Source organism: Taudactylus pleione, unplaced genomic scaffold (assembly GCF_031769625.1).
Source record: "Taudactylus pleione unplaced genomic scaffold, aTauple2 ptg000436l, whole genome shotgun sequence".
Classification (NCBI taxonomy): Eukaryota; Metazoa; Chordata; class Amphibia; order Anura; family Myobatrachidae; genus Taudactylus; species Taudactylus pleione.
The window spans coordinates 5,538,113-5,553,565 of record NW_028284838.1 but is presented as its reverse complement, the minus strand read 5'-3'; the positions used below and the strand labels follow the sequence as shown (position 1 = coordinate 5,553,565).

Sequence of the window (15,453 nt, the reverse complement as noted above, 5' to 3'; positions counted from 1 at the left end):
AAAAACTATTATCCTTTTCAATACAACAAAGAAAGAGATCACAATTATATATCAAAGACCAAACTGGTGGTCAGGGTACCCTTACTGGAAACACAACACAGAATAAGAACCCCAAAAAGAATAAGAGATTTAGAGTTAGAGGAACAAGAGGGGGGCGAGTGGTATCAACAAAAAAGAAAAAGAGAACAAAAAACAAATATTAAAATCGATCAGAATGTCAGATAAATTAAACAAAGGCTATTGGGCTATATGCTGTTGCTTTTACATACGGAGACATACAGCTGATCACTTCTCCTCTGGGTCTTTCCGCCGCTGAAACATCACACCCGCAAGTACTTTCAAACCACCCCTCTTGGTTCTACACACCACGTCTGTTTTTGTACAGACCACGCTGCAGCCGTGTCATCACCCTCCTCACGGACCCGGCAGTCAGGGTGCACGGGCTCACAGCACACAGCGGGGACCCTAAGCGGACAGTCTGTTGGAGTTTGGAGGACTTTCCACACATCCGCACCGTCCCACCCGGCGGTCAGCGTGCACAGGCTGAGAGCATCAACATGGAGAAGCTCTAATAGTGGGCTGCCTCACTCGGTGAGCCGCAGGAGTATACAACTTCACACCACGCATTTCTCCTATTGGGGAGTCACGCATCCAGCCATTGTCCACGGTGTTGGATCCTATTAAGGTACTATCCATCTATCCAGTGGCATTGCCACCTAGATCCAGTGTAACCCCCACCTCCACTGGTTTTTATTTTTATTTATTTTTATGTATTTTTTCAGTGGAACACTTTTACTATTGTGGAGAGACTTTGTCATCTATTGATCAGCTCCATTTCATTGCCAGCATATTTGCACATTGAAACTATGTTTATTATTATTATCTATTGCTTGTAACATTTGTACATTAAACTGTTTTTATATTGTCTACTAGCGCTACCTTGTTTCCTTCTTTTTGTATCTTTATTGGTGGATTGCAGATTCCACCCAGTGTAGCTGCTCTGTAGACAATTTAGCTCTATCATTGACTCAGGTGCGCACCGATTTTTTCTTTCTGCGGAGAATGGGGCTGCACTGGGGCCAAGAGATGCACACTGGATCTGGTGAGAATGGGGCTGCATTGGGGCTGAAAGATGCACACAGGGGCTGGGGGAAATGAGGCTAAGAACCACAGGTGGGCCTAGGGAGAATGGGGCTGCACTGGGGCTGAGAGACGCACACTGGGACTGGCGGGAATGGGGTAGCACTGGAGCTGAGAGATGCACACTGGGGCTGGTGGGAATGAGGTTGCACTAGGGCTGAGAGACACACACTGGGGATGGGGGGAATGAGGCTAAGAACCACAGATGGGCCTGGGGAGAATGGGGCTGCACTGGGGCTGAGAGACGCACACTGGGGCTCATGGGAATGGGGCTGCACTGGGGCTGAGAGATGCAGACTGGGGATGGGGGGAATGGGGCTGCACTGTAGCTGAGAGATCCACACTGTGGCTGGAGGGGAATGAGTCTGAGAACCACAGTTGGGCCTAAGGAGAATGGGGCTGCACTGTGGCAGAGAGACACACACTGGGGCTGGTGGGAATGGGGCTGCACTGGGGCTGAGAGATGCACACTGGGGTTGGGGGAATGAGGCTGAGAACCACAGTTAGGCCTGGGGAGAATGGGGCTGCACTGGTGCTGAGAGACGCACACTGGGGCTGTGGACTGGGGTTGGTTGCTGTGGACAGATGCTGAGGACTGGGGCTGGGAGGTGAACACTGGACCTGGAGGGAATGAGGATGAGAGACACACTGCGGCTGGAGGGAATGGGGCAGCACTGGGGCTGAGAGACGCACACTGGGACTAAGAGAAGCACACTGGGGACGGGGGAATGGGTCTGAGAGACACACACTTGGGCTGAGGGAATGAGGCTAAGACACACTGGAATTGGGGGAATGAGGCTGAGAGCAACAGGTGGGCCTGGGAAGAATTGGGCTGCACTGGGGCTGAGAGATGCACACGGGCTGAGAGACACACACTGGGCTGGGGGAGTGGGGCTGAGAGATGCAGGTTGGCCTGGAGATGGAGAGATGCAGTGGGTCCTGGAGACAAAGGGGCCTGGAGATGGAGAGACAAGGGGGCCTGGAGATGGAAAGACATGGAGGCCTGGAGTTGGAGAGAAATGGAGGCCTGGAGATGAAAAGACACAGGGAGCCTGGAGAACAACAGGGGTCCTGGAGAATCACCGGGGGGCCTGGGGATGGAGAGATGTAAGAGGGTCTGGAGTAACACATGGGTCTGGAGAGACACAAAAATTGTTTGAACAGGGAAATTCACATTTTGCCCTGCACAAAAATTTCTGTTACTATATATTAACTGGTTATGATGATGACATTGGTTATGTTTCTACGTAAACAGGCATCTTCCACACAGTGTGATCTACATGAATAGTGAATACCGGCAGAAGACGCTGCCCAATGAGGCTCAAATTCTTCAGAGGTTCCATGTTGCAGAAAACCACCATATAGGTAAGAAAAGACTTTCAAACTAAATGGCCTGTACCTAGTGCAGAGGGATGGGGAGCCCCAAAAAAGAGTGTATCATTCACCAAGATTTCTGTTGCAGGCACTGTTTTCCTCAATGACTTACAAAAGTCCCTCCAGGGCCTAAGAGGAGTATCCTGCCCTCCTCCACAAACCCCACCCACTCAACAGACCCACCCTCATTAGGGCTGCTTCCAGAAATTTTGCAGGCTGGTTTTCCACCCCAATCTGCCCCTGTTTTGCCCATTCCCCGCAGACTGTATCTCTGCTCGTCCTCTGCAGCGAAGAGGTTAATCTTTATTTTTCACATCCCACCTACAGAAAAAAATTAATAATCATTGGACAAATTCAGTAAGGTAATAAAAACTGTCTCAGATAGGAGCCAGTTTCATTAAAGAGGTTGCATTAAAGTGAGCTATTGCCAGGGGCATTTCTAGAGAGGGGGGACCCGTGTGCAGTCTCTGTCCGGGGCCCCCTCCTCTCTCACCGGTGACCGGCTTTAATCAGCCGCACATGTAGACTCTGGGCACTAGAGTGTGCCCGGAGTCTACAGCACATGCGCAGGTTACCGGGAAAATGGTGCCACAGCCTGTTTTCCCTACTGTGCATGCGCAAAATGCCGGAAAATGGCAGCGACGGCTATTTTTCAGGCGATTTTGACAGTGCTGATACCGCCGCCGTCGTGGGATTCCGGAGGCAGAGAGGTAAGTTATAAACATATTGGTGCAGGATGTGCGGTGTGGGTGCCCCTGGACCCAGGGGCCTGTGTGCTACGCACACCCTGCACCCATTATAGATACGCCCCTGGCATTAACTATCACTTTACTGCTTGCTAGGACACTGCACATGCATGGCCATCAGGCCACACTTGTCTATAGGAAAAAAGTAATTAACAGCAGCACAGAAGCATGGAAGTTGTAGGAGAAGGATCAGACAATCTGGAGAACCTCCCAAGTTAAACTTTTTGGAGCTTGGTAAATTTACCTAGATCACAGTCCCCTTTAAGAATAAAACGACTTGCGGGAGGTATCTCTGATATCTCCTCTGGTCAGACTTTGATAAATTATAAGGATATAGAAAAAGGGGCCCTAGATAGCACACCCAGAATATATATATATATAATGGGAGGTGCTACCTGTGGAGACCATTGTTGCAAACACAAGAAGAGAAAGTACAAGTGCACAACTCCAAGATTACTAATTATATATAATACATTATGCAATAGAATTTTGCAATACATAGAGGTTTTAGCATAATCATGGCCATGTTTATGGGCCTACCCACCACGCCCAGGTAACCTCTGAGGGTAGGTCCTTAAAAATTGAGACTCTACGCATGCGCACAAGCCCTCGGCTTCTAGGGACTGCATCGGCTGCATCTCCTAGATGCACATTACTGTTGGCAGGGAAACTAGCACATGTGCACCCAGTGGCATGAGTTAATGCCAAGCACCCGGAGGCAAAATAGATGGTGGTGCCCCGATTGCCCCAGACACCTGTGTGTCTCTAGCTTCAACCAGCCCCCAGTGTCTCCTGAACCATCCCCTAGTGTCTTTCCAGCCACCACCAGTGTCTCTCCAGCCAGCCCCCCTGTTTCTCTAGCCAGCCCCCTCTGTCTCTTCAGCCAGCCCCCACTGTCTCACCTGCCAGCCCCCCTTTCTTTGACTCTTCAGCCAGCCCCCAGTGTTTAACATGAAAGCGCCCCTTTCTCTGGATCAAGCCAGCACCCCTAGTGTCTCTCCTGCCAGTGCCCCCGGTGTCTCTCCAGCCAGCCCCTCTATGTATCTCCAGTCAGCCCCCATTGTCAGCCACCTCTCTGACTCACCTGCCAGCCCCCCTCCTTCTGTCTCTCCAGCTAGCCAACACTGACAGCCCTCTCTGTACCTCACCCGCCAACTCCCTTCTCTCTTTCTCTATAGCCAGCCAACACTGTCTCTCTTGCCAGCTTCCTCTCTCTCTGTCTCCAGCTAAACCCCATTGTGTCTCCAGCCAGCTCCCATTGTGTCTCCAGCAAGCCTCTGTTGTGTCACCTGCCAGCCCCCTTCTCTCTGTGTCTTCAGCCAGCCCCCATTGTGTCTCCAACCAGCCAACACTGTCTCTCTTGCCAGCCACCCTCTCTCTCTGTCTCCAGCTAAACCCCATTGTGTCTCCAGCCAGCTCCCATTGTGTCTCCAGCAAGCCTCTGTTGTGTCACCTGCCAGCCCCCTTCTCTCTGTGTCTTCAGCCAGCCCCCATTGTGTCTCCAACCAGCCAACACTGTCTCTCTTGCCAGCCACCCTCTCTCTGTGTCTTCAGCTAAACCCCATTGTGTCTACAGCCAACCCCCATTGTGTCTCCAGCCATCCCCCACTGTCTCTGCAGCCAGCCCCCTCATCCCTCTGGCTTCACTTATCTTCTCCTGGATCGGCTGCGTTTTCTACGATAAATGCTGCGGCTTCATTGATTGTCGTGATGCATATCTGAAGGCACCGCTGGCGGTTGGTTCAATAAAGTTTTGTTTGGTTATTGCAAATCGCAATAAACAATCATTTTTTTATTGTACTGCCATGGAGCAGAGACAGCGGCTCTACAGAAGGTATGTACTCCATAAGCAGAGCCATCTGTAATCGCTGGCAGCAGTTATAGATGGATTTATCTGTGTGCTTCTGCTGCCTGGTGCCCCCTTGATAGCTGGTGCCCAGAGGCCAGTGACTCCACTGACTCCGGGAGTTCGGCTACTGTGTGCACCCCATTCTCCCCCACGGCTTCTAGGGGCTGCATCGGCTGTATCTCCTGGATGCACAATATGGTTGGCAGGGAAACTAGAACATGTGCACCCCATTCTCCCCTGTGTTGCTAGGGACTGCATCAGCTGCAGCCCATAGAAGCATTACAGCTGGCTGAAAGATAGGGGAGTGACTTCCCATTGGAAGCACTGTCTGCCAATCACAGTCCAAACTGCCTTCCAGCATGTGATTAGCAGAAACTCACTGGTGATGGCTGATTTTTACTGGGAGGGCTGCAGCCCCTATGTAAAATCCACCACTGGACCCCTCAATGTCTTATACAGTTTTGTACTGAAGTTATTAAGGGTCTGATTCACTACAGACCGCAATTCTGCTTATACGTACGCACCGCAGTTGCTAATATCAGAGGTGATATTTAAATGTTTGCATTCACATTGTGATTGCAGGAAGACATAAGGACGCCCACTTCCCCTTACTCACATCCATATAACTAGGGCATTATAGCAAAACAATCGGTAACATCGAGTAACATCGGACCCATATGCACACTTGCACAAGCCCTGACCTTACTCAGAAATTGCTAACAGCCACGCATGCTATCAGTGCTATGGCTGCTTATGGAAATGCAGTATATAATTTATGCACTCCCCTGCAACGGCGTTGCAACGCACTGGTACGCCTGTGTTCGCCCGACCACCCCTTCCCCCCGTCACCACCCACAAACGGCACTTCCTGACAATCACTCTGCCATGGGTCTGCGTATCCTCTGCTATCGTAGTCCAGATCGCAATGGCTAGTTCGCGCACACTTAATTAATAAGTGTTTGGTTTCTCATAAATATTCTTTCTAGGGAGTAAAGACTAGGGCCCTGATTCAGAACTGCTCGCAAGCGCTGTGCACTCGCAAGCGGCCCGATGTTTAGGCAGTGCGCATGCGCCGCGTCCGGCATGCACGAGCCGAGTGACTGAAGTTCAGTCGCTACGGGGCTCGCAACAAGACCGGGCGGCTGTCGATGGTGAGTGACAGCTCGCCCCGTTTTGTGGGCGGGTGGGGGGTGGCTGGACATACGCAGACGTTCCCTTAGGAACGCCCGGCGTTTCTAGGGAGGTCTTACTGACATCACTAGTGATGTCAGTAGTGGAGCAGGAAGTCCTGCTTGCGGCAGCCTAGACCCTACCGTAGGGTCTTGTTGCAAGGTCGATGGTCGCAATTATCACGATGCTCTCCTGGCCGCTCGTACAAGCTGTGGGTGGTCTCCCACAGCTTTGCGAGCGGCTGGAGTTAAAAAAAAAAAACACCCACAATCCCAGCGTGTGGGCAGCGGCAGCGAGCGGCTCTGAATCAGGGCCTAAATACAGAGGGCCTCATTCAGAGGGCCTAGATTCAGAGCCGGACGCTATTTGCGCTCGCTCGTTCAGAAAAAGGGGCTGGCTATTTAAATGAACCGTTCGCTCTTTGCGGTCTGTTCACGCCTCTATGTCTGAACGAGCGAACAAAACATGCGAACGTAATTTTGAAAAAAACGCCCCATGGCCGCTCGCATCATACGTCATATCCGCTATTTATTAGATTAATCGAGTACATCGAAAGGTGTCTGAACTGCTCGCTATTCTTGTGGTTGGTTTTTCCAACCACAATCTTGCGAGCAGTTCTGACTATAAAATAACCCAGTGACGTGGTCAATGACGCTGCTGTATTAATTATGCACACCCATAAAACGCCCGTTTTGACCTTTAAGCACGCCTGCGTTCGGATCTCCACTCCCCGTTTTTAAGTACCTTCCCCTGTTACCACCCACATACGCCTCCTCCTGTCACTCAAAATAGCAGGCATTCGCTATTCAGCGAACAAACGATTTTCGGCCACACTGACTGGTTCGCGCATGCGTATTAAAATCCATACACATGCGCAGTTGGGCAAACATCGCTCAGAACGAACGAGCGGCCGCTTACGAGCGGCTCTGAATCAGGCCCAGCGTCACCAGGGGAGATGAGGGGCAGGGAGTGGTTTTATACAAGTTTTTTAAAACTTGGAATAAACACTTTTACATTTCATCATCAAGTTATTTAACCCATTATTGAGCTTTTAGAGAAAATCACATGAAAACAGACATGTCTGTATTAAACCCCTCCAAGTACATGATTGTTCATAGGGAGGTGTGTAACAGGTTCTGCACTGTGGGCCTGATTCAGACCCGCTCGCTAGGATGCAATCGCTCGTAGCTGGCCAATATTTGCATTCTGCGAATGCGTATGCAACACAATGCGCGTGCGCGAACCACTGCAACCGATCGGGAAGCGCTCGCTCGCCCCCCCAGAATAGGCAGCCCAGTTGAATGAGTAACAGAAGAGGCCGTTTGTGGGTGGTAATAGGGCCACTAGAAACGGGGGAGTGGAGGTACGAACGCAGGCGTGCCTGTGTGTCTCAACGCCGTTTCATAGGCATGCATAATTAACAGGCAGCGTCATTGTACACGTCACCTGGTTGTATTTCACACTGCAGTGATCGCAGTGCTTGCGGCCAGGTATAGTCAACCTCAAACGCTGTGAGCACATCTGATGGTGCTCGATGTACCAATGTTTTCATGCTCGTCCAGGAGATGACGTGCGCAAGTGGGCGTCTTATGAATGGCTGGTGGGTGTCTGCATACACAAAGTGATCGCTCGCCAAGACATAGTGGGTGTGTTAATGCCTTGCCGTGTGATCGCCTGCCTTGCTGGGCGTGCGCTGGATGTGCATACGCTGGGAGTGAGCAATCGCATCTAGCGAGCAATTCTGAATCAGGTCCTGTTTCCCAACATTTTTCCCTAAAATAAAGATTTTCCCTACCTTTTCACCTGCTCAGGGGCGCTGCTCACAAAATAAATGCAGATTTCCTCTGAAAAAACAATTTGAGTTTGGAATTGGATTGCCAATGAAATTCGCACTGCGAGTATGCCGTGAGAACGGCTCGCAGAACTCAACTCGCACCTAATTGGATTAACCCCATAGAGCCATAATTGTATGTTACAGTTGCCTTATCAAACTGATAAACAACTACACTACCAGAGGGAGTTGTCATCTGCCTCTATGGAAAGATGATGGTTTATGCAGCAAGACATATAACTTCCTGCGTGGAATTTTTTGATGAGTCATCAGTGGTGAAACAAAGTAACTTCAATAGCGGAATGATTAGTGTTTATCAATGTAACAAATATTTACATTTTTACAAATAAATTTAAGACCATGGTTGGGTACTTTCACCGTGCATTCACCGTGCATTCACGGAATCCAGTTTGAGATACACTGCTCTATATAATACAAATTAACTTCCTAGGGATTACTGCTGAAAAAACACAATGCATACTAATGACTTTTATTCAATGCAAACTCTGTTCTATAAAATGCAGGTCCTCAAATGTTTGCTTCGTTTACAATGAAAGTCCTCAAAATCTCTGATGTCTTCACAATGCATATCCCCTAAAGCTCTTCTGGTTTTATAATGCAGAGCTCTATGTCTTTGGTGCTGTTTTACAATACAGACCCTGGGATTATGGAGACTTTATAAGACACCACAATATCTGGTGGCTTTACTTTACAGAACTACAATCTATGATGGTTTTACTATACTGGCAACAAAACTATTGCACATTTACCCTACTTGCACACTCTTACTGAATTTTTGGGAAGCTCCTAACATTGGGGTACTGTAGTTCACGCAGCACCAGGGAGAGCTGGTAACACACCCGATTCTGCCACTTATCTGGTGGTGTGATGACGTGGTTCGCTATGAACTGTGGCATTGTGGCACCACCTCCTGCAACATAATGCTTTAATCACGGAAAAACATTTCGGGGGTGGAACACGATGACAAGAATCACAAAACACAAGACAAGATTCTGTCTATACTAAAACACAAATGGAAAACCCAGACTCATCAAGCACCCCTATGTAGATCTCTGCAATGAGATGCCATGTACATTTTCTTCAACAACATATATTTTTTACCTCCCGCCCATAGGGAGCATATGTGCAATGTGTATGGGCTTTTGTTATTCAATGGACGGTTGTTCCCATGTTTGAAAGGCTGTATCTCTTTTATTTGCCATGGACCATAAGCAGTCTTCCTTTCCTTATTGAGTTGTTAAGAAAAGCTTGTTCTAGATAATTTCACATTTTTGTGTTATGCAATCTTTTTTCTGATGCGGAGCATATGAATTTCATAAAGAGTTTTAGAGGGATATTCCGAGTTTCTGTTCTTCCCCTGACTGGTGCTATTCAAAACCATGTTCTTGGATTTGCTTATTCCTTGATCTTCATGGTAAAGCTTGTATTTGGAAATGCAGTAACCGACTGTAGGACTTCTCACTCAGATGTATTTTATCAATTTGAATGACTTCTTATTAGGGATGTGCGCCGGACCATTTTTGCCGGATTTGGATTTGGATTTGGTTCTAATTCGTCGTCCGGCTTTGGATTTGGATTTGGATTTGCCAAACTGCGGTGACTGGCTTTGGATTTGGATTTGGATTTTTTTTACAAAAATTGACAAAAAAAAGCTAAAATCACATAAATTGGTCTTTTTTTTCTTCCTAGAGTATTATTAACCTCAATAACATTAATTTCCAGTCATTTTAGACCATATCACAGCTTATAATATTGTTTTCAACATTATTGGCCAAAGGTTGCAGTGAGCTGACTGGTTACTAAGCGACAAAGCAGCGGCACAATGACACAGACACCACAGTATAAAGCACATCTATGACACATTGCCACGCAGCAGTGGCAGAAATGAAAAGTAGTGCACCCACCCAGTGGGGTACGGCCAGCAGAGTCACAGTACTTGTTTACATAGTGGGCTACGGCCCAAAGAGTCACAGTGCACAATCTTATTCACATTACACCGCACATAGGGCCTGATTCACATTACACCATAAAGTAGTGTCTCTTATTTATGTTACGACACACAGTAGTGCCCCTTTTACACAATGCCCACAGTAGTGCCCCTTTTACACAATGCCCACAGTAGCGGTGTCCCTTACACAATGCCCACAGTAGCAGTGGTGCCCCCTATGCAGTCCCCTTAGTAGTAGGGTCCCCTATACAGTGCCCCCAGTAGTATGCCCCCCAGTAGTATGCCCCCCATTAGCATGCCACCCAGTAGTATGCCCCCCATTAGCAGGCCCCCCCAGTAGTATGCCCCCCATTAGCATGCCACCCAGTAGTATGCCCCCCATTAGCAGGCCCCCCCAGTAGTATGTCCCCCATTAGCAGCCCCCCCAGTAGTATGCCCCCCCATTAGCAGCCCCCCCAGTAGTATGGCCCCCCAGTAGTAGGCTGCCCCAGTAGCAGGCCCCCCTCAGTAGTAGGCTGCCCCAGTAGTAGCCCCCCAGTAGTATGGCCCCCCCTGTTGTATGGCCCCCCCAGTAGTAGTAAGCCCCCCCAGTAGTATGCCCCCACAGTAGTATTGCCCCCCCAGTAGCAGGCCCCTCAGTAGTATGGCCCCCCCAGTAGCGGACCCCCCCAGTAGTATAGCCCCCCCCAGTAGCAGGCCCCTCAGTAGTATGGACGCCCAGTAGCAGACCCCCCCAGTTGTATAGCCCCCCCAGTAGCAGACCCCCCCAGTAGTATAGCCCCCCCAGTAGCAGACCCCCCCAGTAGCGCCCCCGGCCCTTGCACAACTTTCACAAGTTAAAAAAAAACAAAAACTTACCTGATTCCTGATTCCCCGCTCCCGCGCCGTCCGCTCTGCTGAGCCTGTCACACACTGCGGAGGGAGCCGGAAGACGGAGCTCTTGTGTGAGCTCCAGCCGGCTCCATCCGTGCAGCAGCCAATGAGAGTCTGTGTGACTCTCATTGGCTGCTGTAACAAACACACAGCTGCCGCTGGCGGCTGTGTGTTTGTATCTGTGTAGGGCAGAGCGCTATCACAGCGCTCTGCCCTACACAATAGGAGACCTGATGTCGGATTCTCTAGTGAGAATCCGACATCAGGCGGCCGCCGTTCGGCCCCGAACGGGGATCCGAGTCAGGCGGTGAACACCTGAACAGGGTTCGGGTAGACTCGGATCCCCAATGTTCGGAGCGGTTCGGATTCCACAGAATCCGAACCGCTCATCTCTACTTCTTATGTACACACGTGGGCTCTCAACAATTATGTGACCTTTGAAGACAACTCATGACCAGACTTCAGGGCCGTAGAGGGCGTGGCCACGCTCCCTTGAAAAAAAAAATATCGCTTTTGAATAGCGGCGCTGCGTGCCGGGGATGGGGGCGCTGTAAGCCCCCCAGCCCGGCACTAAGCAGGGGGGGGCATGATCAGTGCAGCAGCCGCGAGCAGTCTCACACTGCAGCCCAGCACAAGCTGTGTGCTGAGCTGCTGTGAGGGGGGGGGGGGGGGCGATGCCGGACCCGGGCCCCGCTGGGCCCCCCTACCAAGCCTGGGCCAGGGTAAACTGTACCCGCCCCCCCCCTCTCGGCGCCCATGCCATACTTTAATAAGGTGTATCTTCCGATAATGAGAATAATTACACTGATCAACACTCATTTTATTGCCAATCATGTTAGAGTGATTTTGGAGTAACTTTATGGTGCTGATTCCAAATATGACATCGGTTTTGCTAGATTGGCTCTAGTTTTTGAGATACACGGATGTGAAACAAGAAAAATAACTGTCAACTGACTGCTGGTTGTGTGGCCGATCATTTATTGGCCCTGATTCAGAGTTGTACTGTATTGTACAGCTGCAGGGAAGCGGCCATGCAGTACCGTACAATTAATATGCTAATGTAACAGGATGCATCTGGGGTAAATAGATGCCTCCTGATTCCATTGCAGATCCCAATGCTACATCCTAAAACGGATCTTCTGTGAAACCATCAGCAATCTGAGTAACCCTGACGCTCTGGAATGGAGGCCAGTCCCGCCCACTTCCCACCCCCAGCTTTAGGGACCTGTGAGAAATCTCGCAGAGGGAGACCTGCACATGGGCAGTACACATCATGTGCATACGCAGGTTTCTCACAATCGATGTTGTAAATAAATGATCAAGTTTGCGTACAACACTGAATCAGGCCCCTATACGGATGGGGAATCTTCTAGAATGATCGGTGAGTGAACACCTAGAATATATGTATGTTTCACCTTCTAGAACAGGGGTGGACAATAAACGGCCCTTCAGCTACTGTTGAACTACAGATCCCAGCATGCCCAGCCACTGGTTTAGCATGCCCTTATAGCAAAACTGTGGCAGGGCATGCTGGAATATATAGTCACACAGCAGCTGGAGAGCCACTTTTTGCCCACCCCAGTTCTAGAATGTTCTGTTAGGCATTATGTCTAAGGGCTTGATTCAGACCCGGTCGCAAGCGCTGAGCGCTCGCAACCAGGTCGATGTTTGCCCACTGGGCATGCGCACGACCCGGCTCCGTCGTGCGCATGTGCAAGACCCGGCTAGCGACGGGTGCTCCGTCGCTCCGGGTCTCGCACCAAAGGGGGCGAGCTGTCGATGGTGAGTGACAGCTCACCCCGTTTGGTGGGCGGGCCGGGGGGGGTGACCGGCCAAACACAGGCGTTCCCAACGGAACGTGTGCCGTTTGGGGGCGGCCCCACTGACATCACCAGTGATGTTAGTGGGAGAGCTTCCGGCTCTGTTAGAGCCGAAAGCACTCTGGGGCTTGCGGCCACAAGACCCTACCACAAGGGTCTCGTCACAAGCCCGATGGTCGCGATGGTCTTGACCATGGTCTGGACCATAGCGACCATCAACCTGGCCGCTCGCTATAGCTGTGGGTGGTTACCCACAGCTATGCGAGCGGCCAAGTGGCCGCTCCAAAAAAAAAAAAGCCGACCCTGATTCAGAGCAAGCGCTCTGTCAGAGCAGGTGGCTCTGAATCAGGCTCTAAGGGCCTGATTCAGAGCCGCTCGTAAGCGGCCGCTCGTTCGCTCCGAGCGATGTTTGCCCAACTGCGCATGCGTACGGATCGTAATACGCATGCGCGAACCAGTCAGTGCGGCCGAAAATCGTTTGTTCGCTAAATAGCGAATGCCTGCTATTTTGAGTGACAGAATGAGGCGTATGTGGGTGGTAACAGGGGAAGGTGCTTGAAAACGGGGAGTGGAGATCCGAACGCAGGCGTGCTTAAAGGTCAAAACGGGCATTTTAAGGGTTTGCATAATTAATACAGCAGCGTCATTGACCACGTCACTGGGTTATATTATAGACAGAACTGCTCGCAAAATTGTGGTAGCAAAAACCAACCACAAGAATAGCGAGCAGTTCTTAAGCTGGTCGATGTACTCGATTAATCTAATAAATAGTGGACATGACGTAGGATGCGAGCGGCCAGGGGGCGTATTTTTTCAAAAAACGACCGCAAGTTTTGTTCGCTCGTTCAGACCTAGAGGCGTGAACAGACCGCAAAGAGCGAACGGTTCATTTGAATAGCCACCCCTATTTTCAGGACGAGCGAGCGCTAATTGCGTCCGGCTCTGAATCAGGCCCTAAGTTCCCTATTACTTAAGAGTATCCATTATCTCAAGAACTAGAGCCACTTTGAAAACACAACTTTCATTTTTGAAATCAGCAACCCCAAGATACCCTAAATTCGTTCAAATATCCTTCGCAAATAAACAATTATTTTTTGTTTCTCTGTGTAATTTAACACATTTTTGTCTTTTTCTTTCTTTTTAGTTAAGATAAAGCATTAGTTTTTTGACATAATTATTGTAAAGTATTTTGTGTTGCTCACTGCTAAACATTTTCAAATACAGTAAATACATTTTGATTCCATGATGTATGAAAAGATAATGAATAAAAGCAGCATTTGTTCAGTGCACATTATAGGTAGCTAATAAGTGCACTTAGGGGCTGTTTTGCAGTCGCACAATTCTGTGGGTTCTTTTCCCTACGGCTGCAGCATTGTACTTGTATAGGCTAATGCGACAGTCGGCAAATCTGTGTATCTAAAAGTGCAAGCCCACAGTTCTAGCAAATTAGCTTTTGCACCCAGGGCTGCCATCAGAAATTGTGGGGCCCGGTACTGACAAAGTACACAGGGCCTCCCCTCGGGGGGAGGGAGGGGATGGATTTATCAGGGCAGTAGCTAGGGTAGTGTGGCCGGTGCCATCGCACAGGGCACCACAGGTCAGGGGGCACTGTTTGGGCCTGTCAAATCTCTGTTTCTTATCATTCTCACTTGTAGTTTCCTCTTATTTCATCCCCAGCATCTCCTGGCCTCCCCTATCTATTCCCTGGCCCTTCCCCATGAGGCCATTTCCCTTTTTTGGGTGTATTATGTCCCTTTGAAAAATGAGGGGAGGGCCAATGCTCTTTCTTGCGCAGAGCACCAAAAAGTCTAGTTACGGTTCTGGGATTTATACAATATATATATATATATATATATATATATAATGCAAAAGGTCTGGCTCTCCCAGGTAAACAGTACTGTGACCCGGTGCTCGCAGAGTAAAGGAGAATGTATACTTAGCGTAGATGAGCGGCACTCAAGGAACTTCAAAAGTTCACATTTAATGAGACATCACTATCAGCAACGTTTCAGTGCCTGCAACCGGCACCATCCTCAGGCTTAAAAGCATCTTACCTTAAATAGCACCCGTGCTCCATGCGGACGCCCAGGCGCAAAAAAGTGACATCATCACTCACAAAATCATGTGCCCATCACCATAGTTACATAACATCAGTAAACTACAGACACTGCATAAAAAGATACTATGGACGCTAAGTCAGAGATGTTGAAAACAAGCACATGCTAAGATACATGCAATACTAAATAATAAACATAGACCTAAAATAGTACTTAAAATATCCTGAATAGACATATTAAATAAGGAACGCATATCAGTCATATAGAACATTAGATGGACAACCAATCATAGGGCATAAAAGTATTGAATGACAAAAAAGTATTGAATGACAAAGGTACATAATCAGATCCACTACTATGTCAAAATTATAGTAGTGGATCTGATTATGTACTCTGATGTTCTATATGACTGATATGCGTTCCTTATTTATTAATTGGGGGTGTAATTACCATAGGCCACACCTCCTTGCATGACGTTATCTGCGGGGAGTGCCCGCATGGCACGCCTCCAAATAACGTCCGGCTGGGGGGAGCCTCACTAGCTGGGCTTCCCCCAGCCCTCTCACAGCACTGAATGGATGCCGCGTGCATGCGCGCAGCATCCATTCAGACTCCGGGGTCCCG

General features: G+C 49.3%; 1 protein-coding gene across 1 annotated transcript in view; it reads right to left on the bottom strand.

Annotated features, from left to right (window-relative positions):
• GPR149 (G protein-coupled receptor 149) overlaps positions 1-15,453 on the bottom strand; it is an 80,215-nt gene that overhangs the window by 52,613 nt on the left and 12,149 nt on the right. The gene's annotated exons all lie outside the window — the stretch shown is intronic.